This window comes from Stegastes partitus, unplaced genomic scaffold (genome assembly GCF_000690725.1).
Source record: "Stegastes partitus isolate 25-593 unplaced genomic scaffold, Stegastes_partitus-1.0.2 Scaffold336, whole genome shotgun sequence".
NCBI classification, from domain to species: Eukaryota; Metazoa; Chordata; class Actinopteri; family Pomacentridae; genus Stegastes; species Stegastes partitus.
The window spans coordinates 107696-135479 of NW_007578067.1; positions in this window are offsets into that span (position 1 = coordinate 107696).

The window sequence follows — 27784 nt, forward strand, 5'->3', positions numbered from 1 at the left end:
AATGCAGCAAAGTGTAGAGAGATCCTGGAGGACAACCTGATGCAGTCTGCAGGAGAACTGAGACTTGGAGAAGACTTGTTTCCCAGCAAAACAATGACCTAAAGCAAACTGCCAAAGCTCCACAGAAATGTTTAAAGACAACAAGGTGAATGTTCTGGAGGCCCAGTCAGAGTCCAGACCTCAATCCAACTGAGAATTTGTGGCTGAACTTTAAAACTGCTGTTCACTCGTGATCCCTGTGAAACCTGACAGGAGTCTGAACAGTTTTTGCAGCAAAGAAAAATGGGGTAAAACTGCAGCATCCAGATGTTCAGGCTGACTGAGACCTTTCCACAATGATGCAACGCTGTAACTGTTATTTGTATTATAATTGTCTAAGGTTTATTTTATTGTTATTTTTTGTCTTTACAGTCATATATTTCACAATGTTTTAACTGTTTAGTTGAATTACAATAGGAACACTGAAAATATACTAAAATGCAGTCGACCACAACTTTGCAGAAAACTTAATTACAAGTTGTCAGAGAACTTCACCTGCTTGTGATTAACGGTAATAATACGAGCATCTCTCTTAATGACACGGCTCTTTGTATTCTGTCCCTCAAACTCTTGTTCTATTTTTCAAAAATACACTCTTACTTAAGGCTCATATGAATGCAGACCCGCGTTCTGCCTTTGTTTGTATCACACACTGCACTCTTTAATTTTTCTATCTGTTGCTCTACTGGAGCTTATCTTTTCCGGCAGTCATCCTAAAGGACGGAACTAATACAGCTTTGACAAATCACTTTGTTTCCGCAGATGAAATACTGCAGGTCTGGGCGCCGACACTTCAGCCGCTGTAATATAAAGAAGTCCCATAGCTTAATCTCGCGGTTGTAATTTGCATTCACAGCTGGGAAAACTACTTCACCACAGATACAGCTCTTAGTTGCCAGCGTCAAAGAGCTTTTGATTTAAGAGCAGAGGCGATTTCGACTGCTCCTTTTGCTTCCAAGAGCTCAGTAAAAAGCTCTCCAAGGGCCCTGGTGTTAACTGATATGTATTGTATCGAGCCCAGGCCTATAATTTTATATAACCCAAAGTGTGTCACAATACAAAAATGGAGAAGTCAGTCAGCTTCTTCCACTTTATATTCCCATTCGTATAGTTTTACAACACTGTAGATGTATTGTTATAGGTACCGGCATCATTATTTCACCTTTACTGTGGGAGAAACTTGTTTTTTTCTGTTAGTTAAAATGGTCTAAATAGAACAATACTATATCATCACTGTGACACACCTTTTCTTGACCCAGAATTATTGTTTCTTGCCTCAGTAATTGGATGTTTCTGACCAACATGCATCTTGGCAGCACATATAATACACAAACCTGCATCTTTGATAATATCTCGGATTCAAAAAGGACTTTTCCTGTCAGAGATCTTTTCAGAAACAACCAATTATACCTCTACAAACCCAAAACTTCTCCAAACTAAGGAAGCTGCAATATGACGGTCGTGTCTCCACCAATGTTCACACCACTTTGTTCAAAACAAACCATTTTGTCCCCAAAAAATAAAAAGAAATCTTAATTATATTTTTAGATGATAATTAAAAAACAGGGCATTTGACTAGCCCAGAAAATTACTCTCAAAAATTACCTCCCAATAACTGAATTCCTAATGATGTTTTAACGTTTATTTGTGTTGTGTCTCATTTAAAATCAACACTTTTTGGACATTTTTTAAATTGCTTTGCTGTCATTTGGAAACAAAACAGAAGCAAAGCTTCAAACACACTGTGAAATGTCAATATAAAAACCCAAACTGTGATATTTTCCCAACCTGAACAACCAGTTTTAGTCCCTGAACTGTACCAAGCTTCTAATGTGTGATAAAGTCAACCAAAGTCTGATGTTTTCCTTAACATAACCACGTAGTACCTAAACCAAACAGAAAGTGAAAATGAAATGCTGATCTATCTTGCTATCTCTTCAGCTTTCCTCTTTTGTCAAAGTGGAATTATTTCCTTCGATGTCACATCAGATGAGAATACAGTTTAGCTGCACAAGAGTGGATGTCATTTAGTGGAAGTCTTGGTTGCCTAAGAAGCAATCAAGTCTGAGTGAGACAAAACAGCTGCATCGGGGAAAAATCTGTTTTCATTTGTCCACTAAAAGTCAAGTCTGAGGCAAGCACAAGGAATTGGCTTAATGCAAAGGCTTAATAAACTTTCAATTCTCTCCTGGTAGAGTAGTTTTGGAAGTACCTAATTAAACCGCTTTGAGTGAGAAAGACAAAAATACATCTGCTTATTTTCCCACTTCTTGTATTTTGCATATCCCTCGGTGCACTGGACAAGTCTGGCACGGTGCCCTGCAAAATTCTGCTGTAAATAAATTAAAGTACAGCGTGAAATGAAAACAGAATTGTGTTTCAATTAGAATATCCTCCCTCAGGTGCTTCACCTCCAGCTATCACCTATCGGCCGCAAAACTGTTACAGACGCTGCTCTGTTGTAAAAAAAAACCCCAACAACACAGGTTTCTTCTCCGGCGTCCACAAAACCCTCGGAGGGACGTCTAATTGAATTTGAGTGATTCTTCATCAAAAAAGAACTGTGAGCCAAACCTAATCTGAGCAGGGAGATGTTATTACACGATGACACAATCAAATGAACATAAACATCAAATAAGAAACACATTTTTTTTTTCCCTTGAAATTCTGCTCCAGCACGAACACATTTGAATGTCTCTATAAAATCTTAATAGTAGTTGTTCTTTCTTTTTTCATTATATGCAACACAAGTAGCAGAACTTAACAAGCTGTAAAGCGGAGGAGGGGGATTGGTGGGGAGACGTTTCCTTCAGCGAGCTCCAGCGAAAAAAACAATTAGCTGCTGAAGGAATTAGAAATGTTCCATGCTGGTGAGGAACGTGGACGGGTGTGGGTTCCACCTGAGTTTCTATGTTTAACACATAGTAGCTTGTCGTACAATGTAAGAAATATTACTTTTCCACAGACAAAGACTTCCGATAGATGGAAACGTTAAAAACTCCCTACAAGGACCTGATGCTTCACACACACATACAAACCTACCACACCAAGAGGGGACTGCTGTGATATGCTGACCAACAGTGGACCAGAGTTTGTGGTCATTTTAACGAAACAAAAATGAAATGAAGAACTTTCTTTAAAAGTTTTTTTATTTGTAATACAACTGCACATTGGCAATCAATAAATAAATAGATAGATAAATGCATGAATAAAATCTAAGAGTGGACCATAGTGGCACACCATCAACCAACACTGGACGAGTGTTTTCTGTGCTTTTAAAGAAACCAACATTTATAACTGCCAATTTACAAAGAAAACACAAAAAACTTTAAAAATCCAAGAATGGATCAACATGATATTAACTGGCCAGTGATTCCGGTCATTTAAAAGAAACAAAAATGAATTTTTCTCTCTTTGTTTTTAAAGATATATAAAGCGCCCTCCATAATTATTGGCACCCCTGGTTAAGATGTGTTAAAAGCCTTAAAATAAATTCAATTCTTGTTGCAGAAACATACTCTTACACTGAAAATTGTAGAAAAATGTAACCTTCAACTCAACTCAAATGAATTGTTGGTGAAAGGGGGTTGTATAAAGTATTAACATCAAGGGTGCTAATAACTGTGGCACACATGATTTCATGTAAAAGAATTGTTTTTTAATGTGGGATTTTTTTTACACTGAATAAATGCACTTGAATTAAAGATTGAATTTTCCTCTTTTTTTTCATTGTGGTCCTATGTTATTTAGAAAAAAAAATGAATTTACTAGAAGCTAAAGAATACATCTTAACCAGGGGTGCCAATAATGATGGAGGACACTGTATAACTGTAATTGATGCAATCAATCACTCAGTCAATCAATCCAACGAGTGATGATTTCAGAATCATACAAAGTTAGTCACAATAATACAAAACAAAACAAATACTTTTTAATTTGAAATACTTGGTCACAAAAATGAAAATAAAGGCTATTTTTATTGAACATTCATACTTCATGTAGGTATGACAAGGTGTGCCACTTAAACAAATATATTGCCATATAGTCTGATCCAAATAGTTCTGGAGTTTCAAAATGGTTCTGCAAATATAATTAAATAATGAAGTCAAAATTTCAGGCTTCTATATTTAAAAGTTCTTGAGATATTGTTAAATAACCCTGTTCAGGACTTTCTTGTTGCCATACGTAGAAGGTCTTCCGGGATCCCAAGAAAAAATATGTGCAAAATATTTGTTGGTATTCATTATAGAATTTTATACTATGTCAAATAAATTCTATGAAGTTGACATAATTTTAGTTCCAAGTGCATGACAAATGTCTGTCTTTTTATATTTAAAAGAAAAAAATCTTCAAAAATAAAAAAGAACAATACCTGTCACCTAAACCAAATGGCCGGGGGTCCAAAAGACTCCAAAAGTCCTGAATAGGGTTAAACATGGTGTCATTCAATGCTAAAAAAAAAAAACAACTTGCTGATAGAGAGTCAATGTTAATTTTTTTCCAAAGAAAATATTGAATAAGTATTCAACACATCAAGATAAAATTTCAGATATATCTTTATAAATATCCTTATTTTATGCCATAAAAATTCTGGCAAATCAAAGCAGTACCACTGAACAAAAATTGTTCTAAAAAGTGTAACAACTACATTTTCTTTGTGAATAAGTGTCCAGTTTAATTCAACATACATCAACTGAGCAATCTAATATATTATTCACTATTCCCATACTTCCTGCTAAGCTAGTTGAGAGCCACATTAATAAGTAACTTGTGAATGCAAAACCATAAAAAGGCAAGTATATTAAAAAAAAACTATAACTAGATAACCACATATAAATCAAGAACAAACATAAAATTAGGTTTTATTTTCACAGTGAGCAGATTCCTTTTTTTTCCTGATGTATGACGCTGAAGTTTGTACTGATGGACCTTTGACTTGAAACATGTTCTGTATATGTGCACAAGCTTTAAGACACAGTTTGTGTTCTGTTTATTTGATGTGTAAAGCAACATTTTAGAAGAAACAAGCCACTGAATCTGCACACGGGTGACGGAACAGAACCGAGGCGACCTCCATCACTCACACGTTGGTCAGACTCGTTTATCACATTAACCTGCCTCACCTCTGCGTAATGATTCAGGCTGTTGGGAAAATGTTCATTTAGTTTGTTTGTGCAGGTCAGCACAGGCTCAGGTTCAACATCAGCAGCGATTTCCAGAATTACAACAATGTTCTGCTGATAAAACAAACTAAAAACTGTTTTCAGTCAGATTCACAGAGCTCATAATAAAGTTTCCTGTTCACAGATTTTACTTGTTTTTCACTAAATTACTGAGAAGTTACGTAATACCTGTGTTTTATTGAATCTCAACAACAATTTTATAAAGTACACACTATTTTAAATGTATTGACATTTACTCTCCCTCTTTAGTGCGTCTGTTCCAAAAACATCCTGAGAAAGTTCTGCAAAGTTCTGCTAAAGTTTTCTTTTAGCTCCCAGAATGTTCTTCTTAAAGGTGGGATAAGCAAAGACGTCTAAAATTGTGTAAATGTTTAATAGATTCTATGACGTGTTCCCTCAAAAACATCTCCAAAATGTCCCTCAGAACATTGCAGACAGAATGTTCCACCTTTGTTCATATATCACAGTACAGGAACATCTTATAAAAAATAAAAAATAAAAAGTTCTGTCACTTTTGGGCCTTGATAACTTCTTAATTTTTTTTTAGATAGTGCCTTGAGAACATCCTTCTTTTGGTATCTTTGTGGAAACGTCTTATAGAAGAACGTTCTATGATGTGTTACAGGAACATTCTGCACATAAAAGTCATATGAGACCTTGACTACCTCTGGAAAACATTTTCTGAATGTTTAAGAACATTCTTCCGTTGTTATTGTAGAAAGTTGAGAGAATGCTTAATAGAAGAACGCTCTATGTGGTGTTCCCTAAAAAACATCCTGAAAACATCCTCAGAACATTACAAGCAGAATGTTTTACCTTTGGTAAAATATAGCATTACAGGAATGTTTTAAACAGAACGTTCTGTCATGTTCTGGCCTCGATAATGTCTGAAGAACATTTTCTTTTCTACAACCCCTCTTTGCACTGTCGACACGTTTTAGAGAAGAATGTTCTATGATGTATTCCCTCAACAACAAGGCAAAATGTTCCACCTAAAACATTCAGTATACAAAAATAAAACCTTATTGTCACACGAGGCATTCATTTTTTCAATGTTGTATTGAGAACATCCTTCCTTTTTTATCATGGAACATTATGAGACTGTTTGATAGAAGAACGTTCTAGAGTGTGTTCCCTAAACATCCCCCCAGCAAAATGTTCCACCTTTGATAAAATATTACAATACAGGAACCTTTAAAAGAAAAAAGGCTCATTTGGAATGGTAGTTTGAGAAAGTTTTTTCTTTGTCATCATTGTGGAAATGTTCTATAGAATTACGTTCTGTAATGTGTTTCCTCAACAAAAAGGCAAAATGTTTCACCTTTATTTTATTACTTAAGAGAACACTGAAAAAACGTTCTGCAAAAAAAATATTTTGAGGTCTCGATAACATCTTTAAACACATTTTTTGAATGTCGGTTGGAGAACAAAAAACAAGGACTAATCCTTGTTTTTATTGAACATTGTGAGAATGTTTGATAGGAGAACGTTCTGTAATATGTTTCCTCAAAAAAAAAGGCAAGAATTTACATTTAATATATTATGTTACATTACAGGACTATTACAAAACGTTCTGCACTGAAAAAACATTCAGTCACTTGAGGTTTCAATAACATCTGGACATTGGTTTGAGAACGTTTTACAGGAGAACGTTCCCTCAACAACATCCTCCAAACATCAGAACATTGCAGCAGAATTTTGCACCTTTTATAATACATCACATTACAGGAACGTTTCCTAAAAAACATTGAAGACCTTGATTTTTCTTGAATGTTAGTTTGAGAACGTTCCTCTTTTGTTATTATTTAACACAGTCTGTGCTCCTGACAACATCCTCTAAACATTGACATTAGAACATTATATTAACCTTATAGGAACATGTTCTCTCCCTGCTTAGTGCCGTGTTGTGCAGTGTGACAGAATGACGAGGAATGTTGATTACAAAGACAAAGCGATGCTAATTTGATTGTAAATAAAATATGTATGAAACATACAAACAAACAGCAGGTGACGGCGTAATCAGCGCTGATTATGTCGCATGTGGGAGGCTCCATGCGAAGCGTGAACACAAGAGAATAGCTGTAAATGAAAACAGACGAGGCTGGAGAGGCAATCTGACTTCACATCTGCAACGCGGCGGCTTTTATTAACTATTTATTTTCATTTTAATCAACTCTCACCGGTAAGTGTGTCCGCTGTGTTCTCAGAGGATTTTCTGTGACATTTTTCTCCCTGACACTTGTGTTTATTGAATATCTGGGATCGATTGTTCTCCTCTGTGTTTGACAGCGAGATGAAGTTGCCAGATGAGATTGTTTTTGCTTCGTTCACATGACACAACCTGGTCAGTGCAGCCAGGCCAGGGGACGTTTTGCTCTGTTTGTTTCTGTGACGAGAACGTCAGTAACGTTTCAGAGGTTTGTGCTATGACGTAGGATTTGAGGTTTTTTTTTTTGTTTTGTTTTCATGATTTTATACATGGGCTGCAAGGTGGTGCCGTTGGTAGCACTGTTGCCTCACAGCAAGAAGGTGGGGGCACCGGGATCTTTCTGCATGGAGTCTCCATGTTCTCCCCATGCAGCGTGGGATCTCTTTGGGTTCTCCGGCTTCCTCCCACAAGTCCAAAAACATGCTGAGGTTAATTGGTGATTCTAAATTGTCCGTAGGTGTGAATGTGAGTGTGCTTGGTTGTCTGTCTCTAAGTGTAGCCCTGTGATAGACTGGTGACCTGTCCAGGGTGTCTCCTGCCTTCACCCTGAGTCAGCTGGGATAGACTCCAGCCCCCCATGACCCCAGTGAGGATTAAGCGGTGTGTCTGAGAGCTTTTTGTTCTGAAAGCCTTCTGAGAAAGTTCTACTAATATTTCCGGCGAGAACATGAATGAATGTTCTTCTTGAAGCTTGGATCGCTGAACATGTTCTATTACACTGTTATGCTCTGATACTCTCAAACCTGAATGTTGCACTGAGAATGTTCTTCCTTTGTTGTCATGCAGCATTGTAGAACATTGTGGGAACGTTTTATAGATTCCACAGTGCATTCTTTTGACATCTTCCCCAGCATGTGCTCGGAACATTACAGGCAAAATGTTAAACGTTGATGAATTTATTAAAGTACAGGAACGTCTTTCGAAGAAAGTTCTTCCATCTGAGGTCTCAGTAACATCCTGAAGGATTTTCTTCAGGATTAATTGAGGTTAATCTTATCTTAAAATGTTTTTGGAGTGTTGTGAGAACATCCATCCTTTGGTATCACTGTGAAACATCTTCAAGAAGAACGTTCTATAATGTGTTCTCTCAACAAGAGAGAATTTTAAAATATGACGTTACAGGAATGGTCAAAAATGTTCCGTATAAAAAAAAAAAAACAAAAAAAAAAAACATTCAGTCATCTGAGGGCCTCAATAACATCTGGAAAACCCTTTTTCAATGTCAGTCTAGAAACGTTCCTTCTTTGTTAGCACTGTAGAAACGTCTTTTAGAAGAACGTTCTATGATGTGTTGCCTCAACAAAAGTCAGAATGTTCTACCTTTGATATGTCACAATACCAAAAAGTTCTAAAATGTTCTGTATAAAAAAATGTACATATTCTGTCATCTAAGGCCCTGATTACATCTGGAAAACAGTTGTTGAATGCTGCATTGAGAACATCCTTCCCTTGCAATCATGGAACACTGAGAATATTTTATAGTAGAACATTCCGTAATGTGTTCTCTCCCAGTATCCCCAAAACATCCATAAAACATTGAAGCCAGAATGTTCCACCTATCACATCACTGGAACATTTTATAAAATCATCTGAGGCCTCAATAACAACTTTTTTTGAACGTTGGTTCGAGAACGTTCCTCCTTTGTTGTCCCAGAACATAATCTGTGTTCCTGGCAATATCCTCTGAATGTTGACATTAAAACACTATTTTAACTTTATGGGAGCATTACTGGAAATTAAAATATTCTTTAAAGGTTCTTTTAACACTTGATTAAAACATTTTCTTTCCAAATATGTTAGAACTTGTCGGGAATGTTGTTTAATGTCACGAAAACATTCCCCGCTATCTGCCGTTTGGAACAATCATCACCTTATTATATCAAGTGCAAATCTTTTTCCTTTTTTTGTGTGACCAACTGTACAGAAGAATAAAAGACTTCCAAGTTCTCTCCAGACGTGATCTCTGCTGTCAGCTGTGGAACAAAAATCCTCGGCTGTCACATCCATGATGCTATCTGTTGGATGTGCAGGACTCGGCTGAGCAGCATCCAGTCAGTCAGTCAGTGTCTGCAGCAGGTCATCGGTGGGAAGCCCGACTTGTTGTGGCAGCTCTGCAGACTCTCTTTACTGTGCTGTCACTCAGGAGTGTCACTCTCATAGATCTCGTGTGGAAATGAGACGTTCCTGACAGACGTCGACGGCCTCCGACAGCAGGAACCACAGATGGAACCGCTTCTTGGAAATTAACCCCTGAACTGTCACTAATTGGGAACGCACTGCCACTGCTGCACAAAGCAGCAAATGCTCCCATCAATAAATATGTTAAAAAAAAAAAAAACAACTGTGGAATACTGCCACGTTCAAAAACTGTGAAAAAGACAAGAACAGCAAATACTTGTCATGATATGTTCAGTTGCTTTTTTTTTAGTCACTTGTTGTAAAAGAATGAATTCATAAATGTAAAAATACAGATCTCTGATGTGGACATAATGTACAGTTTTGGCCTGTTTTTCTGTTTGTTTGTTTATTTTCGCAGTTAATATGAAGAAAAACTGTTTTACATCATGTTAATAATTAATATCTTCAGTTTAACCAAACGTAACACAGGCAAAACAAAAAACTTGTTTAAAACAGTTCTTGTTTTGTTTTATTTAATTTTTTAGTTTACAAAAAATGACAGATATCTGTAAAATAACTTGCTAAAATAAATACAGTTTAAAAAAAAAAAAAGCAAAATACAGATTTGTGATGTTGACGTTACTTTTTTTAATTGCTGTTTGTTCAAAACAAAACAAAAAATATTTTGCAATCCCTATTAAAACTATTAAAAAACAAACTAACAAAAAAGACAACAAATTTTACATTCAGATGTTGTAAATGAACAAATTACTATTCATAAAATTATATTATANCCGCTTCTTGGAAATTAACCCCTGAACTGTCACTAATTGGGAACGCACTGCCACTGCTGCACAAAGCAGCAAATGCTCCCATCAATAAATATGTTCCAAAAAAACAACAACCGTGGAATACTGCAACGTTCAAAAACTGTGAAAAAGACAAGAACAGCAAATACCTGTCATGATATGTTCAGTTGCTTTTGAATGAATTAATACATGTAAAAATACAGATCTCTGATGTGGACATAATGTACAGTTTTGGTCTGTTTTTCTGTTTCTGTGTTTATTTTCGCAGTTAATATGAAGAAAAACTGTTTTGCGTCATGTTAATAATTAATATCTTTTGTTTCACCAACCGTAACACAGGCAAAACAACAAACTTGTTTAATATAGTTTTTGTTTTGTTTTATTTTTTAGTTAAAAAAAGACAGATATCTGTAAAATTACTTGCTAAAATAAATACAGTTTTTATATTTTTTAAAGCAAAAAGATTTGTGATGTTGACATTATGTTACTTTTTAAAATTTTATTTCTGTTTGTTAAAAACAAAAATAAAAAAATGGCATTTTGCAATCCCTGGTGTGATTTTTTTTCCTTTCAAATAATGGCAAATAACTGCAAAATAACATTGATTGACTGGTTGATTAACTAAATAACTATTAAAAAACAAACAAACAAAAAAGACAACAAATTTTACATTCAGATGTTGTAAATCATAAAATGATGTTATATATTATTATTATATATATTATGTTTTAGGAGTTAACATTATGCACAGTTTGGGCCTGTTTGTTTGTTCTTTTGTGAAGCTAACATCTAACATTATCTGCAGTTTAACAAAACACATCAAATCTGTAAAATGACAAAATAATAGTAAATTGTTTTTCTTTCAGAAAATGGCAAATATCTGTAAATAACAATTGTTTTTGCTGATCTGAATACAGTAAAAAATAATAATTGTGAAAGAAAAAATTACCATCCAATAAAAAGTATATGTTTTTGATATGGTGTGTTGTTTTTTTAATGGGATTAATTAATTCTTCGGTGACATTAGCCAACACTTGCCATCACTCGTTTCAATTGGCTTCATCTGATGATATCTGTATTTATCACATTAATAGATCCTGTCTGAAAAAGTCATCTTAGTTTGTTTTCATTTGACATTATCTAAAACCTGTCTGTTAATTGTGAGCAATAATCTTCATTTCTGAATAAGAAAATAAACATGATGAATGAATAAAATAAAGCTTAACATGACCCTTCTGTCTGTTTCACATTCATCTGAAAGGATTAATGTGACATTGATAGCAATAAAACGCCAGAAACCTCCGAACAACAGAACCCGTGTAGCTGGTTTTCACAATTACTGAAGCCGTGTTCTGCTGATGAGGCGAATGCGGGTCTGTATCGACTCCACCTGTTAAATCCATTTCATCCCTGAGAGGTTAATGAACCCGAGATGAGAGAAAATGCCTGAAGGAAAAAAAACAAAACTCTGCGGACACGGATTGTTAAAAAATAAAAGATTTATTTTACAGTCAAGTGTATCGAAATAAAGCTGAGGCCTGTTTCTCTGATAAGATGCTCCGTCTGTGCTTTGACTAATTTCCACAGTGGTGTGACGGGTCGGTTCTGCTGAATAATTACCGCTAACGCGCCGCTCCGCAGGGCCTTGCTGCTATAAACGGACCCTCCGTCTCGCTCTAATGGAGAACCTCGGCCTCGGCGGCGTTGGATCGAGTCGCAGGGGAACCGGACGGACGTATTCAGGTCAGTTAGCATCTGGAGAACCGGAGTGAGGCCCGCGAGTAAAGAACCACGAACAGGAGGAGAGTTTATCATGTGGTTCTGAACCGCCCTGTTAATGCTGTTAGTTTTACTGCTGCTCCTTTTCAGACAATCGATCGTATGTTAGAGGGATCTTCAGAGAACATTCCCACAACATGGGACAACATCACCTACATGTTCTGATAACTTTTAAAGAAAATGTTCCAATCAACTGTTTTTTTATCTCTAGTAATGTTCCCATAAAGTTAATATAATGTTTTAATGTCAACATTCAGAGGACGTTGTCAGGAACACAGATGATGTTCTACGCTAACAAAGGAGGAACGTTCTCAAATCAACATTCAAAAAATGCTTTCCAGATGTTATTGAGGCCTCAAACTTTTATAAAGCCTTCCTTTAATATGATACATGAAGAATGGTGGAACATTCTGGTTGCAATGTTCTGGAGATGTTGAGAGAGAACGTTCTTCTATAAAAACACTCACATTGTTCTATGAAAACAAAGGAAGAAGATTCTTAAAACAGCATTCAAAAAGGTTATCGAGGCCTCAGATGACTTTTTTTTTTGTTACATACAAAACATTTTGTGACATTTTTATAACATTGTATATTGAAGATGGAACGTTTCTGTTGGGGGAACACATTATAGAATGTTCTTCTATAGGATGTTTCCAAAAACGATACAAAGGAAGGATGTTCTCAAAACTGAGAATGTCGTTTCTTTGTTATCATGTAACATTGTGCAACATTGTGGGAACGTACTGCAGAATCTATAATGTGTTTCCTCAGCAACATCCCCAAAACATCCTCAGAACATTGCAGCCAGAATGTTCCACCTTTGTTAATGTATCCCAGCACAGGAACGTCTTATGAAGAACGTTCTGCCATCTGAGCCCTTGACAACATCTGTAAATCATTTTTTGAATGTCAGTTTGAGAACGTTCTTCCTTTTGTTATCATAGAACATTGTGACAATGTTTTGTAGAAGAACGTTCTACGTTGTATTCCATATCCTCAGAGCATTGCAAGCAGAACGTTTCACCTTTGTCAATACATCATATCACAGGAACATTTTAGAAAAATCATCGGAGGCCTCAATAACATCTGGAGAACATTGTTTGAATGTTAGTTTGAGAACATATCTAATTTATCATGGAACATAATCTGTGTTCCTGAATGTTGACATTAGAACATATTAACTTCATAGTGACATTCCTGGAAATGAAAATATTCTTAAAACATTCTTTGAACACTTGATTAAAACATTTTGTTGATAAAGTTATTATAACGTGTAGGTAACGTTCTCCAACGTTCTCCAGTGTTCCCTGCTAGCTGACTCGTCGATACATTTAATGTTGGGAGGTTTATTTTGCAATTTGACAGTTTTGTGGGTTTTTTTAATCTGTCATCGTGTAGATTTTTAAATAAAACAACGTACAAAGGAGATGTTCTGACGTTAAATAGAAATAAAATATATGAAGAGTACAAGATATTTGCAGAAACTAGCAAAAACTAGAAAACAATCAGATACAAATGAAATATTTAAATCCACAATTTGCAAGAATTACTTTTGAAACAAACGCAGTTTCCTGGATGTCCTTCAAGGGGCCTGGAGCTCTGAACATGTTCACAGTTTGAAGATAAAACTTTGCTTTGCGTCATTAAGTATAATAAAGTTACTGTACCTACATAAATAGGTGATTCTGAGGAGGTCAGATGGGAACTTCTTTTCATATTGTGTTGATTTTATGTGGAACTACCCACATGTAAATGACAATGCAGTATAGTTTTGCAGGACAGTAATGTTTGGAATACATGTCAAAAAATGATCACGACAGTATGAAGAATTCAGATTTAGTGTTTTGAACTGAGTGTCATTTGGGACGAGCATCGTTTGAGACACTAAAACATCCATCTCTAAACTGTCATGTTTCGTCTCACCAGCCTTCCTAACGTTGGCTAAATTTGGTTTTCACAGCATCAGAAGCATTTTCTTTTACAAGGTGAAATCTCTTATTATCTCTCATCACAGCTCGGATCTTCATTTTCATGTAAAACCAGTCAGCCGCTGTAAAAAAAAAAGGCCAATTTGTACCATCTGAGCTACTTTAGAACAGAAAACAAAGCCCTCCGTGACTCTTATCTTGGGGAAGTCGTTCCCCTCGTTGTCTGTTGATTTCTTCCACGTCTCAATCTGCTGCTGTTTCCAACCCGTTTGATCACCTTTCCGAGCTTCAAACACAACGGGTGCTGCCCATTTACATATTTTACCCCTTTTTTTCTTGATTTTATATTTTTGCTAGACACATCTTTAATTAAAAGTCGAGCCCCAGTTTTTTTTTCCTTCCTTTGAGCTGCAACAGCAATTCAATTCAAACAGGTCCATCTGCATATTGATGTTTTCCTTTGTTCTTTTCCAGATTCTATCCAAAAATATATATATTTTCCAAGAAAGTCGGAGGCCTTCGTAGTTCTTTTGTTAACTGTGTAAAATCCATCAAAGGGTAATTTACAGAGTTAATGTGCTGACATGCTCTGGCTGTTATCTGCTGTACGTTAGCGTCTTCTGATGTTCTCAAAGACAAATTTCACACGGCAGCAGATAAGCTAACGAGATTGCGCCTTTGTTGTCGTTTCACTGGCGGCCACAGCTCGGTAATCCTGACCGGAGGAGACAGCGAGCTGGCAGCGTCGCTCTCATCCGCCACGTTTCATGTTTTATCTGGAAGGTGTGACACAGTTTTGTACCAAAATCCCTCCTTTGAAAACGAGCGTCGCCTCGTAGGCTCCAAAACTGGTTGTAGAGTTTTGTCGGTGGGTTTTTTGTGCTTAATGGAGAATGAAGGCTGTGTTTGGATTAAAGTACAAAAGGATGAACAAATTTGTCTTTTTGCTGTAAACGTGCTCAACATGTTCCTCATGCGTCTAAATTCACCCTGTGATGTAATTCACTGGATCCTAAACCGGCATTTTAATAAATGCATGGTTGCAAGATTTTTAGATGAATGTAGATTAGGTTGCAAACGTTGAGTTTTGCTGACATGATAAAGACCACAAATGGAGGCAGGTTAGTGTGTGTGGAAAGACCAACCTCACCCCAACCGGTCAAGGCAGTTGATGAAGGTTTGTTTGGTTTTTTTCTACCATCGGCGGCTGCTTGGCAAGACCACTTTGGATTCATTGGGTTCTCAGCTCTCTGTTTAAGGTCTGTACCTTTTTATATGAAGAGCTATGAGACGACTTTATGTATAATTTAAACTAAAACAGGCATTTTCTTGCCCTTTAATAAAGTGTTTTTAATCCAATGTTTGTTCCACCAATTATTAAGTAAATAACATTAACTGTCGAGGAAAAACTAATTTAACTAACTCGGTTGCAAACGGCACTTTCTGCCTTAAATCCTGGTGCATGACTGTTTAATCCTCAGAATCTTTCCAGGCCTCCTCAACAGTCTCGCGGGAAAACTGTGCACAATTACGGCAAATTCAACAGGTCAGAGTTCCTCCGTTAGCTATGACGGATTCCCCTGACGAGCAATTATCCAACAACTGCGCCGTTTCCTCACCGAGACACACTTCGATCACCTTTTTATTATCTGACTGTTTGTTGTCTTTCTTGTTTGAGGCGAATCAGCACCTTCACAGATCTTCTATCCACAAACGTAAAGTCAAGTCCGGCTTGTTTATCTAACATGAAAATACAAAATGTACGAATGTGCAGCAGCAGTCAAATACACGATACGCAGGTTAGTCGTAGCAGTGAACTCGTGCATCTCAAAAATGTATATTTTCCTTCAGTTATTTAAGAACCTGATAATATACTTTATTATAGACTCATAACTGACTGAAAATATTAAAGCTTTTCGTGATGTTCTAATTTTTTGAGACAGTAGTGCTGGTTAAACAGATAGTTGCGGTGCATTGGGACAAAAAAAAAAATACAGCACACCATATAGTTTTAGTTTATTAACGTGAAACTCAGTCAGCATCTGTGTATTTTTGTCGTCTAAACCGAACCACGACTGCTTGAGTTGCACAAAGAAAAGAGGCAGCTACGCTTTCAAACCTCCCAGTGCCTGGAAAGCTTCCTTCGATGAATCCAAGGAGTCCCTCGTGCAGGTATTTTCAGAGGTGATGCAGATACTCGAGGCGTCACGCCGCAGCAGCTCCTCACAGTCACCTGTGACTACATGATACATTTCATTAGGAAAACATCTGGCGCCTTTGATTGCTGCTTTTTCTTCCAGACGTTCCACAGAAACACTAATGAAGATGAGATTTTCTTCCGTTCGCCGAAATAAAACAGCGCAGCATGAATTCATTATTACGCCTGAACACACAGAGTGAAGTTCTCGTGAGGAAATTGTGTAATTTCTTTTTGGGCTCAGCTACATCCATCTGACTTCCTGTTTTACCGTATAATCGGTCCATATCGTATTGTTTTTACATGCGTACCAACGGGAACCATAAAGGAACCATAAAGGAACCGTTCCAAATTCAATCACCTTCTGTTGTTTTAAATGTGCCACATAAATAAAAATGATTCCGGCAGCAAGAATTAGTTTTGTTCCAAAAACATTCTGAGAAAGTTGTGCAAAGTTGTAGGAAGAGAAGAACGTTTTCTTTTAGTTCCCAGAATGTTCTTCTTAAAGGCGGGATAACTACAGACGTTCTAAAAGTGTTTGGTGATAGAACTGTTTTGTCCTAACATTACCGAAACTACGCTGAGAACATTCTTCCGTCGTTATCGTGAAACATTGTGGGAACGTTTTCTACATTCTATCACGGTTCCCTTAACAACATCCTGAGAACATTGTAGGCAGAATGTTCCACTTTGTTAGGATAAGAATGTTTCGTCATCTGAGGTCTCAATCACATCTTGAACACACTTTTTGAATTATGCACCGAGAACGTTCTTGCGTTGTTGTCATTGTGCAAACGTCCGATAAGAACGTTCTTTAGCATGTTCCTTCAACAAAAAGACAAACTGTTCCACCTCTGATACATCAGGTTAGAGGAACTTTATAAAACATTCTGTCATCTGAGACCTCGATAAAGTCTGGAAAATATTTTTTTGAAAGGGGTTTGAAAAACGTTCCTCCTTTGTTTTCATGGAACATCGTTTGTGTTCCTCTGAGAGTTAAAACATTACATAAACTTTATTTTAACAGCAGGAACATGACTGGAAATGAAAATGTTCTTTAACCACTTGATTAAACATTTTCTTTAACAAACTTTTAGAACTTGTAGATAATAATTTTAAATGTTGTGGGAACGTTCCCTTGAAGACAGGACTTTTCTTTTTTGTGTCGAAAACAACCAGAATATAACCAAAAGTCTGTAGTTTAAAACTTTGTCAAGGTAATGTCTCTTATATGTTTTCCTGCAATTAGCATTTTTTGTGCCTCTTGTGTGACAGATGTGTAGTAATTACTTCATTGTTTTATAAAAAGCTTCCATCATATCCGGATTTTTATTAATTGCCGTCCTTGCAGCCTTCAGCAGCCGCTACGAGGAGGAACATTTCCTGTGAAAAATGACTTTAAGTTGACGTTCCATCACATCAAATATTTTTCATTTCGGTAATTTCCATCTTGTCAAGCCGAGGACCGTCTTGAAAACTGTTGCTCAATTCAAGGGCGTTCTGACGTCCAATCAATAACGCCGGTCGAATAGGAAATGTTCCGTATGTGTTCGGTCTCTCTCTTATGGAACACGTCGTTCTCGAGCATCAGAAATAAGCAAACACATAAAAACACTCCAAAGTTAGTCAGTTAAATGATGCATTTTATGCAGTGATGAAGTAAAACTTTGATGATTTGGTTTTTCATGATAAATATGTCACGTCAGGCCATGTATGCAGAAAACTTTTTATCAGGCCAAAGGTAAAAATATGCAGACATAATTTTGCTATATTGATAAAAAGCTGCTTTTGTTCACCCCTGTTGTGTTTTTCATGTATATAAATATGTTTTTTATGTTGTGAGTCTTACAAACCCCTATCTGTCTTATTTAAAAACAGCACAGAAGCATAAACAACAGTCTAGTATTGTCAGACTACATAGGACAACAACAACATACTCTGCGGTCGTAGTAGCAACAGTCCTGAACAGAAGTTTACATCCACGTTAAGATCACGAATACGATGGCAGTCTTGAGTTTTCAATGACTCCAAGAAGTCTGAATTCTCTATGAAGGAATCACATCTGTCTTTGTCACAAAAAACAACCATGCATTTTGGTTCTTTCATGCATTTATTATACAACTTCTGGAAATATGAAACAAATCTGCTGAGTCATAAATAAATGTACAGAAATGCTAAGATTTGGTTAAACGTCCATTTTGACCTCAACTTGGCTCTTTTGGTTTCAAGCTTCAGGTTTATCTTTGACACCTCTGGACACAATTGCTGCAGTTCAACTAAACTTGTTGTCTTTCTGACTCAGACTTCCTTCTTCATCAGTCCACAGGTTCTTGATGGTTTCAGTCAGGACTTTGGGGAGACCAGTCTAGAACCTTCATTCCAGCCTGATTGAACCATTTCTTCACCACTTTGATGTGTGTTTGGGCTCATTGTCTTGTTGAAACATCCAACTGTGTCCAAGATCAACCTTCTGCGAATGGTTTTAGGTTTTCCTGAAGAACTTGAAGGTGATCCTCCTTCTTCATTGTTCCATTTACTTTGTGTAAATCACCCAGAGCATGATGCTGCCACCTCCATGTTTGACGGTAGGTTTGGTGTTTTGGGGGTTAAACCCTCTAATAAACATATGAAAGAACCAAAATGCATGATTGCTTTTTGTGACAAAGATTCATGTGTTTCAATGATTCCGACATAAGAAATTAAGAATTCTAGGAGTCAAGACTGCTATGATATACAGACTTTACAAGCGTATGCGAGGAAAGCTTTTGGGAAGAACCTTTGGGGAGACCAGTCTAGAACCTTCATTCCAGCCTGATTGAACCATTTCTTCACCACTGTGATGTGTGTTTGGGTTCATTGTCTTGTTGAAACATCCAACTGTGTCCAAGCTCAACCTTCTGCTGATGGTTTTAGGTTTTCCTGAAGATCATGGAGGTAATCCTCCTTCTTCATTGTTCCATTTACTTTGTGTAAAGCTCCAGTTCCACTGGCAGCAGAACAGCCCCAGAGCATGATGCTGCCACCTCCATGCTTGATGGTAGGTTTGGTGTTCTTGGGGTTAAAGGCCTCACCTTTCTCTTCCAAACATATTTCTGCTCAGTTTTTGTTCCATCCGACCACAGAACTTTCCTCCAGAGGGCCTTTTCTTTGTCCATGTGATCAGCAGCAGACTTCAGTGGAGCTTTAAGGTTCTGCTGCTAGAGGAAGAACTTCCTTCTTCATCATCCTCTCAGCTCATGTTGATGTAAAACACTGTGGACACCGACAGCTGTGTTCCAGTAGTGGATGTGCATGCAATACTGAAATTATTGACAATAAAATAAGGTTTGCCGGGTTATGAATCAAATGAGAATCCATAATGTGACCTAATGATTCCTAAACTGACGTCATCACAGTGACTTGCCAAACATATGACAAAAATCAAAAGTATACGTGGTATGATGGGATTTTAATAGACAGACGATTATTTCAGGCTAATTTTCTCCAATTGTAACTGAGATTCAGTCCATGAGGTTTTAAAACATAAAGAATAAACCATCGGTACAATCTTTTGAGCCTTATCTCATCTTTTTGGGTAACGTTTGCGCTTTGCCGTCAGAGAACGTTTCAGCGGCTAATGTCACCATCAGATCATTTGCATTCTAGGCTTAGTTCTCAGTTCACAGAGTGTTCGGCAGTGATGCTGAACAACGCAGGCAGGTGTGGGAGGAAACAGAAGTTTAAATGGATTTTGGCAAGGACACGGCGATCACTGCATCTGTCACAGCTGCTCCGTTTAGTCATTTGCTTTGAGAGTCGAAGACAAACGCTGTTCATCCAGTCGAAAACTCACTCAGGTTGTACAAAGAAGTCTTATGCCAGGCAATAACTGTTTGACAGACGTGCATTCAGTAGTGTGCATGTGGAAACTGGACATTACTTTTTAGGTATTTCACTGATTGCACAATTAAAACCACTGATAAACGAATTAGATTGATTTACATGGCATTATGGTATATGTAAAGGGATAGCTATAATAGGCAGCTGGTAGGTGGTCAGTTCTTGAAGTTTGCGTGATAGAACCAAGAGAAGTGGGCATTGTGAAGATCTGAGACACTTTGAGAAACTGATGGCTGGATGACTGGGTCAGAACATCTCCATAACAGCGGGAGTTCTGGGGTTTTCTAAGTAAGCAGAAGTTACAAAAAGTGGCCCATACAGAACATCTTGATGTCTACGTTGATCCACTACTGACAGAATGTAAGATCTGCACCGGGGAGCAATGGAAGAAGGTTGGATGAATCATGTTTTCTTAATCTGGGGGAAGAAATGGCTTCAGGATGGGAAGAAGGTAAGCTTCTGGTAAATGTTCTGGTGGAAAACCTTGAGTCCTGACGTTCTTGTGGATGTCACTTTGACATTTTCACCTACTTAAGCATTGTTGCAGACCATGAACCATCAGCACCAGTGCTTCCTGATGGCAGTGGCCTCTTTCAGCGGGTTAATGCTCCCTGTCACACTCCTCGCTAGAATTGTTGTGTAGCTCTGAGAAAGTTCTGCTAAGTTCTACGAATGGTTTTAGTGGGAAGTTTTTCTTTTGGTTCCCAGAATGTTCTCCTTAAAGGTACGGTAACTAAAGATGTTCTAGAAATGCTTAGAAATAACTATTTTGCACTTGTTGGGAAGCACGAGCCACAACATACAGACCCTTAATGTAGAGACGGTTTGTTTTCTGTTTTGTTTTTACGTGTCCAGTGACTACAGACAGAATCCTTAAAGTTCATTTTACAGTCTGACTAAAGTGTTATAAAGTTTGAAGAAGTCATCACCTGTCAGAGTTTCCTCCATCTTGTCCTGGAGCTGAACGAGGAAACAACCTCCAGGGCAGCTCTTTTATTGGTTCCCTGAGTAGGTAGGATCTCAAATATGATTGGATGATAGATGTGTCCTGATTGGTCGGTTGAAACTGGAAAGACACGCCCACTTCCTTATATATGTGAGTGTCCTGGGAGAGAAATGGGGAAATGGTTTGTTCAGAAAAAAGACCAATGCAGCTATGCTAACTTTTGGATGCAATTTGTGAGAGTTTTCTTCTCTTCTTCTTTTCTTCTCTCTTTTATTTTTTCAAATTTCATTTCTTTTTGGAGATTCACTGTTTGTCTAAAAACTGCAAATAAACTTTGTTTTTGTTTTTTTTGTTGTTGCCAGCGTGATGTTTGTTCCTCTCCTGCCTCGCAAGGCTGCCTCCTCGGAACAGTTCTCAAAACTGAGTGTTGCAATCACAACATTCTTCTTTTGATCTCACTGTGGAACAGTGTAGGAACATCTTATATATTCTTTAATGTGTTCTCCCAAGCACATCCCCAAAACATCCTCAGCCAGAATGTTCCACCTTGGTTAACAGATCACTGTACAGGACATTTATACACAAGGTTCTCTCATTTCTGGCCTTGATAATGGTGTTGTTCAATTTTTTTTTCATTGAGAAAATCCTTCTTTTGTAACCATTGTGGAAAAGCTTCTCAACGAAAAGGTAAAATGTTCTACCTTTAATATATCATGTGTCAGGAATGTTCTAAAACACGCCACATTTTAAACATTATGTCATCAGAGGCTTCGATAACATCTGGAAAACATTATTTTGAATGTTGTTATGAGAACGTTCTTCACGTATCATCATAGAACATCATCTGTGTTCTTGACAACATCCACTAAAAGGTGACGTTAAAATGTGTTATTAACTTTGAAGGAACATCATTGGAAATGAAAACAGTCTTAAAACGCTCTTTGAACATTTGAAGAAAACATTTTCTTTTAAAAATGATTAGAACGGTTGCGGGAATGTTCCCTACCAGCTGAGATGTTAGAACTGTTCAGGAATGGTTTGGAGAGGTCAAATATGTTAACTCGACCTCTGAATTCTCTGGATCTCAGTCTGATGGAGCGTCTGTGGAACGATCTGGAAAAACAAGTTTCATACCTGGAGAACAAACCTCTCCTGCTAACAGTTGGGGCATGAAACCATAAAATACCATTCAAGGTTTTGTGGAGTTCAGGCCTGTGAGGGGATCTAGCATTTTGGAACGACACAGTTTTAGGTAAGTAGTTTGTTGGTGTTTTTGTTTTTTGTTTTTTTGCGGTCTTGCTAGGAATCGGTTTAGTTTCTGAGAACAGAGAAGTCTGGATCACATTTAACCCGAGAGGAATCAAATGTTGATGCCACCTCCGTACATTTGGGTTGATTTGGTAAATTTCACTTAGTTTGTTGTATTTGAAGGACCTGAGGAACAGGTATCTGCTGCAGAAAACTCACCTCGTTTTCCACTTCGGTCCATTCAGCTCAGGGAACGGTGGATGTTCTCAGTCAGGGAAGCCAGATTCCTCGTTGACGCCGTCCGGACCATTAATGCCGTCAGTCTTCGGTTCAAACTCAAATCAATCAGGTTTGGTCATGGGGCTTCTCTTGATGAAACTCTCACATTCAACAAGAGTTGCTCAAATATGTTTTTGCATTATATGATCTCACAGCCAAAACCATAAACCACCTGATATTTAAATGCATCTTAGTTGCATGTTTTAGAGGAACCACAACTACATACAAAACACCTTGGACTTTACAGCCTCATTCGACTGCTAAACACGATGGTATGTGTCGTTTATTTTTCCTGTATAGAGTGTAAATAAGCACTGGAGGTCATTTTTTACAGATTATCAGACGTGTAACGGGTATTTGTAGTGTAGATTTTCAGTATGGGTCTTTCAATTTGGCATGCATGTGCACCAAACATATGCAATTTTGTTTCCCCCCCGGCAGCTTCAGCAGAAACCACATGTTGTGATTTTTCCGCTGCAGATTATCAGATATAAAATCGACAAAATAATCAAAATAAAGGTCAAAATAAAAATCGGTCTCAGAGGAACGTGATAAAAACAAGTGTTCATCCCACAGAAGGCTGTGTGATACTGTTTTACTTCTTCGTTGGTAAAGTTGTGCATTCAGCAGGACGACGCCTCCTCATGGGACTTTGTGGAACGGCGTTTTCAGACCGAAGGTCAGCCTGGAATAAATCTGACACATTAAAGCCTGCAGTTACTTGTGTGTGACATTTTGACAGTCATATACGAATGAACTTTTGTCTGACTGACATTGTTTTTTCCACTTCACAGGAGCCACATATTGATAAATAATGCAGAAAAGAAAGAAAGAAAAAAAAGAAAACCTGACACCGGGGAAAGTTTTGTATTCTCTTCTCCCTCTTTACTTTTCCCCAAAACTTCTCGCCTTTGTTCTTTCATCTCACCTTTCTCCTGTTTTCTACCTCTCAGCCTCTCGGTCGCCCTCCCTTTTCTTCTTCTTCTTCTTCTCCTGCACATCACTCGTCGCCAGCCTCTCCTCGACGACAACACGAGTCCCTTGGCGCCGCAGCTGCCGCCTCGGCTGAAGGATGAGGACGGTTGTGCTGTACATCATCTCAGCAGGGTTCACACGAGGTGTTGCAGCATCCTGGTTTGTGCATCTCAATGACGCTGAACAGATTCCACCAGTGTCCAAACGTCACCCTTTAAAACTGCTTCTGTCATCAATAACACAGTACGGAAGGTAATAACAAATGTAAAATGCACGTTTTGGAATATTTTAAGAGGACCGTAGTTTATCTTTTTAGCACCTTAAAACCTCAACTGAAAACCTCTTATATTAAAAAACTTCAACTGGTAACTCTTAGCATTGCAATCAAAGTAAAAACAGGCTAATTAGGAACTAAAATACTCAGTTTAGCAAATATCTCCTTTGGAGGAACTGTAATTGATGGAGGTTGACTAATCACGGTCCAACGAAGACGTGCTGTTAATGCGCTTGTCGCTGAAATTGGCTAAAATCAGAGCAGTTGAAAGTGGGATTGTCATTGCCAGCATCTTTGTTGTGCCGTGGGTCTGTGCAGATAAAAACAAAAACAAAAAAAAACTGCAGCAGAAAAAGATTCTTAATTGTGAAGATGTCATTAATAATGTCTCCTGCAAATATAACTCCAGAAATGTGCTTAGAAAACAGAGAGAACTCCAGAACGTACCTGAGAATCATCTGCTTTGTTCCTCACTGTCACAGCAGTCGTCTGTGAATCCACGAGAACGCTGTTGAAATTTGCCAAAAAATGGACTGAAGAGAGGGTTTAAGGACTCCAACATGAAGCAGGAATGGGGAGAGTTGGAACATCTGCAGGGTATAACTATTAAAAACTACCACAGAAGAAGGCGTCTGTGGTCATTGGTGAGAATTACAAGGTCTTCATCTTCATCAGGAAACAGAAAGGTCACCAATTTGTAGACCAACACACCACTTTAAGCACCTTCCTGCTACTTAAAGCTCTTTTAGACATTTAATCCAGCCGTCCCCAACCACCTGGTCATTTGGCCGCACAGAAAGGACAAAAACATTTTATTGGTTTATTTGTATTTCCAGCGGAGTCTGCATGGTGTTTTATTTTGAAAAATGACTAGCTCATCTTCCCGTCACTTCCACCTGTGCTTGTTTCTTGCACTTGACTGTCAGGTTTCATGCCCGGACGGTAAAGGAAGCCGTCAGTCTAAATGAATAAAAAAACAAGGAGAGCTTCTTTGGAAAGTGGAAGAGACTCGATGCTGAGACAGAAGAAAAAGTAAACACATATTTATCAATAAAAAGTAATTTTATTTGTTTATGAAACTTTTTAATAGTGAAAAAGATTCATATTTGTTATGTTCACAATGTCCGGTTCGTAGAAAATGTTCTTGCTTAAAGGTTGGGGACTGTTGATTTAACCTATTATTATTATTATTATTATTATTATTAATAATAATAATAATAATAATAATAATAATAAACGGGCTGCAAGGTGGCGCAGTTGGTAGCACTGTTGCCTCGCAGCAAGAAGGTTGCCGGTTCGCGTCCCGGTGGGGGCACCGGAATCTTTCTGCGTGGAGTTTGCATGTTCTCCCCGTGCAGCGTGGGTTCTCTCCGGGTTCTCCGGCTTCCTCCCACACAGTCCAAAAAACATGCTGAGGTTAATTGGTGATTCTAAATTGTCCGTAGGTGTGAATGTGAGTGTGCTTGGTTGTCTGTCTCTAAGTGTGGCCCTGCGATGGACTGGCGACCTGTCCAGGTGAACCTGCCTTCGCCCTAAGTCGGCTGGGATAGGCTCCAGCCCCCCCCGCGACCCTAATGAGGATTAAGCGGTGTATAGATAATGGATGGATGGATAATAATAAACCTTATTAGTTAATCATAAATGTAAATGATGCCCGACATGGATCAGGTTCTATCAGCAGGTAAATCCTTTGTTGCATCCCAGCTGGCAGAGAACGTTCCCACAACATTGACCAACAAGTTCTACTAAGATTTTAAATAGAATAGTTTAATCAATCACGGCGCGCTGCTGTAGCTCACCTGGTTGAGCTGGTGTCCCATGTTCAGGGCTACAGTCCCAATGTGGAGGTCATGAGTTCAAATCCCACTCATGGCCCTTTCCCACACATCCCATTCTTCTCCTCCACTTTCCTGTCTCTCTCTCACTGCTCTATCCAATAAAGGCACAATGGCCAAAGAAATAACTTGAAAAAATGTTTAATCAAATGTTCAAGTTCAACCATGGCCTTGTAAACATGTGCGCTCCGTTTTTTTTTGCATTTTGGCCTTTTGAAAGTTTCAACTCACTGATAATGGACCATTTGGAAAACTTCTTCCAGGGTGAACAGATGCGTGGACCAGGTGACATGATCACGACATGACATTTGAAAATAAAAACCTTCTACTGTTTGGCTTTGTTTCCTGTTCACCCCCTCGATGTTCTCCTTCCAGCCTGGAATCATGAAACAAAAAACATGGAGTCTTGATGAACAACAACCTGACCTTTACCCTGAACCATTTCAGATGTCGTTTTTGTTGTTGTTTTTGGAGACCAGCATCATATCTTGGCTGTGAGAGTCGGGAAATAACAGCTACCAGCAAAGAAACAAACTCAGAGCATCTGGACCCATCCATGAGCCTTAAAGCTCGGCTGTTGGGTTTCGCGACAAGCTCAAAAGACGTAAACATGACACCTGAAATGTGTCTCGTGAACTGTTGTGCGGGGATGAACCGTAAACAGCAGGAGTCGACATTATAGACAAAAATGTTACGTCATTCGACCACAAGTCTTCAAAACTAAAAAACTTTTTGCCGTTCTTTCTGCAAACAAAACCTGAAGCTTCATTCACGCGACTTTATATATTTGCGATCCATTTGCGTGAAGGTCAAACTCAGCTTGGCTTCTTGCTGCACAGCTTCTCTCCGCGTATAATGAAACATCGTGAATCAGCCACATGTTCTCTCACATCTGCGTTACAACGAAAGCACCAAGAATGATGAAACATTCCACCGTTCTGCTGATATTAGCTGCACCGACTTCGGCTCGTGACTTTTGAAGTGAATATTAGTTTATCGTTTATGCTCCTTCATTTGCTGTAAGTGCTGAGTCATTAAACCAATATTTCCATTAAAAGCTTGAAGCACTAAAGTTGCCATGGAGATGCCGAGCGGCAAGTCGGGTTTTTTTTTTTTCCCTCGCTTCGTCGACAAGCTCGCGGAGCATATTCTCTGACTTGTGTTTAACAGGTGCGTCAGAGGCGGCTCGTAACATTAGCGGAGCGGCGTGGGAGGCGATTTACAGGAAAACAAGGATTCCAATGTGATTAGACTTTTAACCAGAAGCAATTTCATGACTCGGCCTCATAATCATCATCTAACAGAATCACAAAAAGGCCCGAGCACTTCAAACTGCACTCTGACGGAGCACGGTAAATAATAAATGCTGGATGGATAATTACGTTTCAGATATATGACAGACAAGACGCGCTCAGAAACTAGACAGACGCTCAATGGAGCAATAAACGCTGTCAGCTTGTTGGAAAATGCACTTTTTCTCGGCTCCTGTCACATTTTTCTTCGCTGTGGGTTCATTTTTCTCTGCAACATAAAGTCCTGCACCTCTACGGAAACAGAACAACATGAGTATGAGGAGAAACATGACAGGAGGACGTAACGCTTCAATCATACAAAAATGTGATTATTGATCTTATAGAATGAATAAAATAACCTGCGCACAGCATGTACAAGATTCCTACAAGAGTCCACAGGAGGCATCAATGTTGGGGAAATAAACAAACAAAACAAATAAACCAACCAACCAACCAACCAACAAATAAATAAATAAATAAATAAATCCTCAAAATAGTACAGATCGGTGATATTTTGCTGTTTACATTTTCAATTTGTTTCCATCCTTGGCTCCTCGAAACAAAGGGGTTTTTTTTGTTTTTAAAAAAATATGACAACAAAAACAATAATAACAATAAAAACAACAATAAAACAACTGCAACAATAACACCAATAACATAGTATAACATAAAAATAACAATAAAAATAACAACAACAAAAAAGAAAATCAACAAAAAAATAATAATGACAATACCAACAACAAACACAATAAAAACAAGCACAACAATAAAAAATACCACCAATAATATAATAA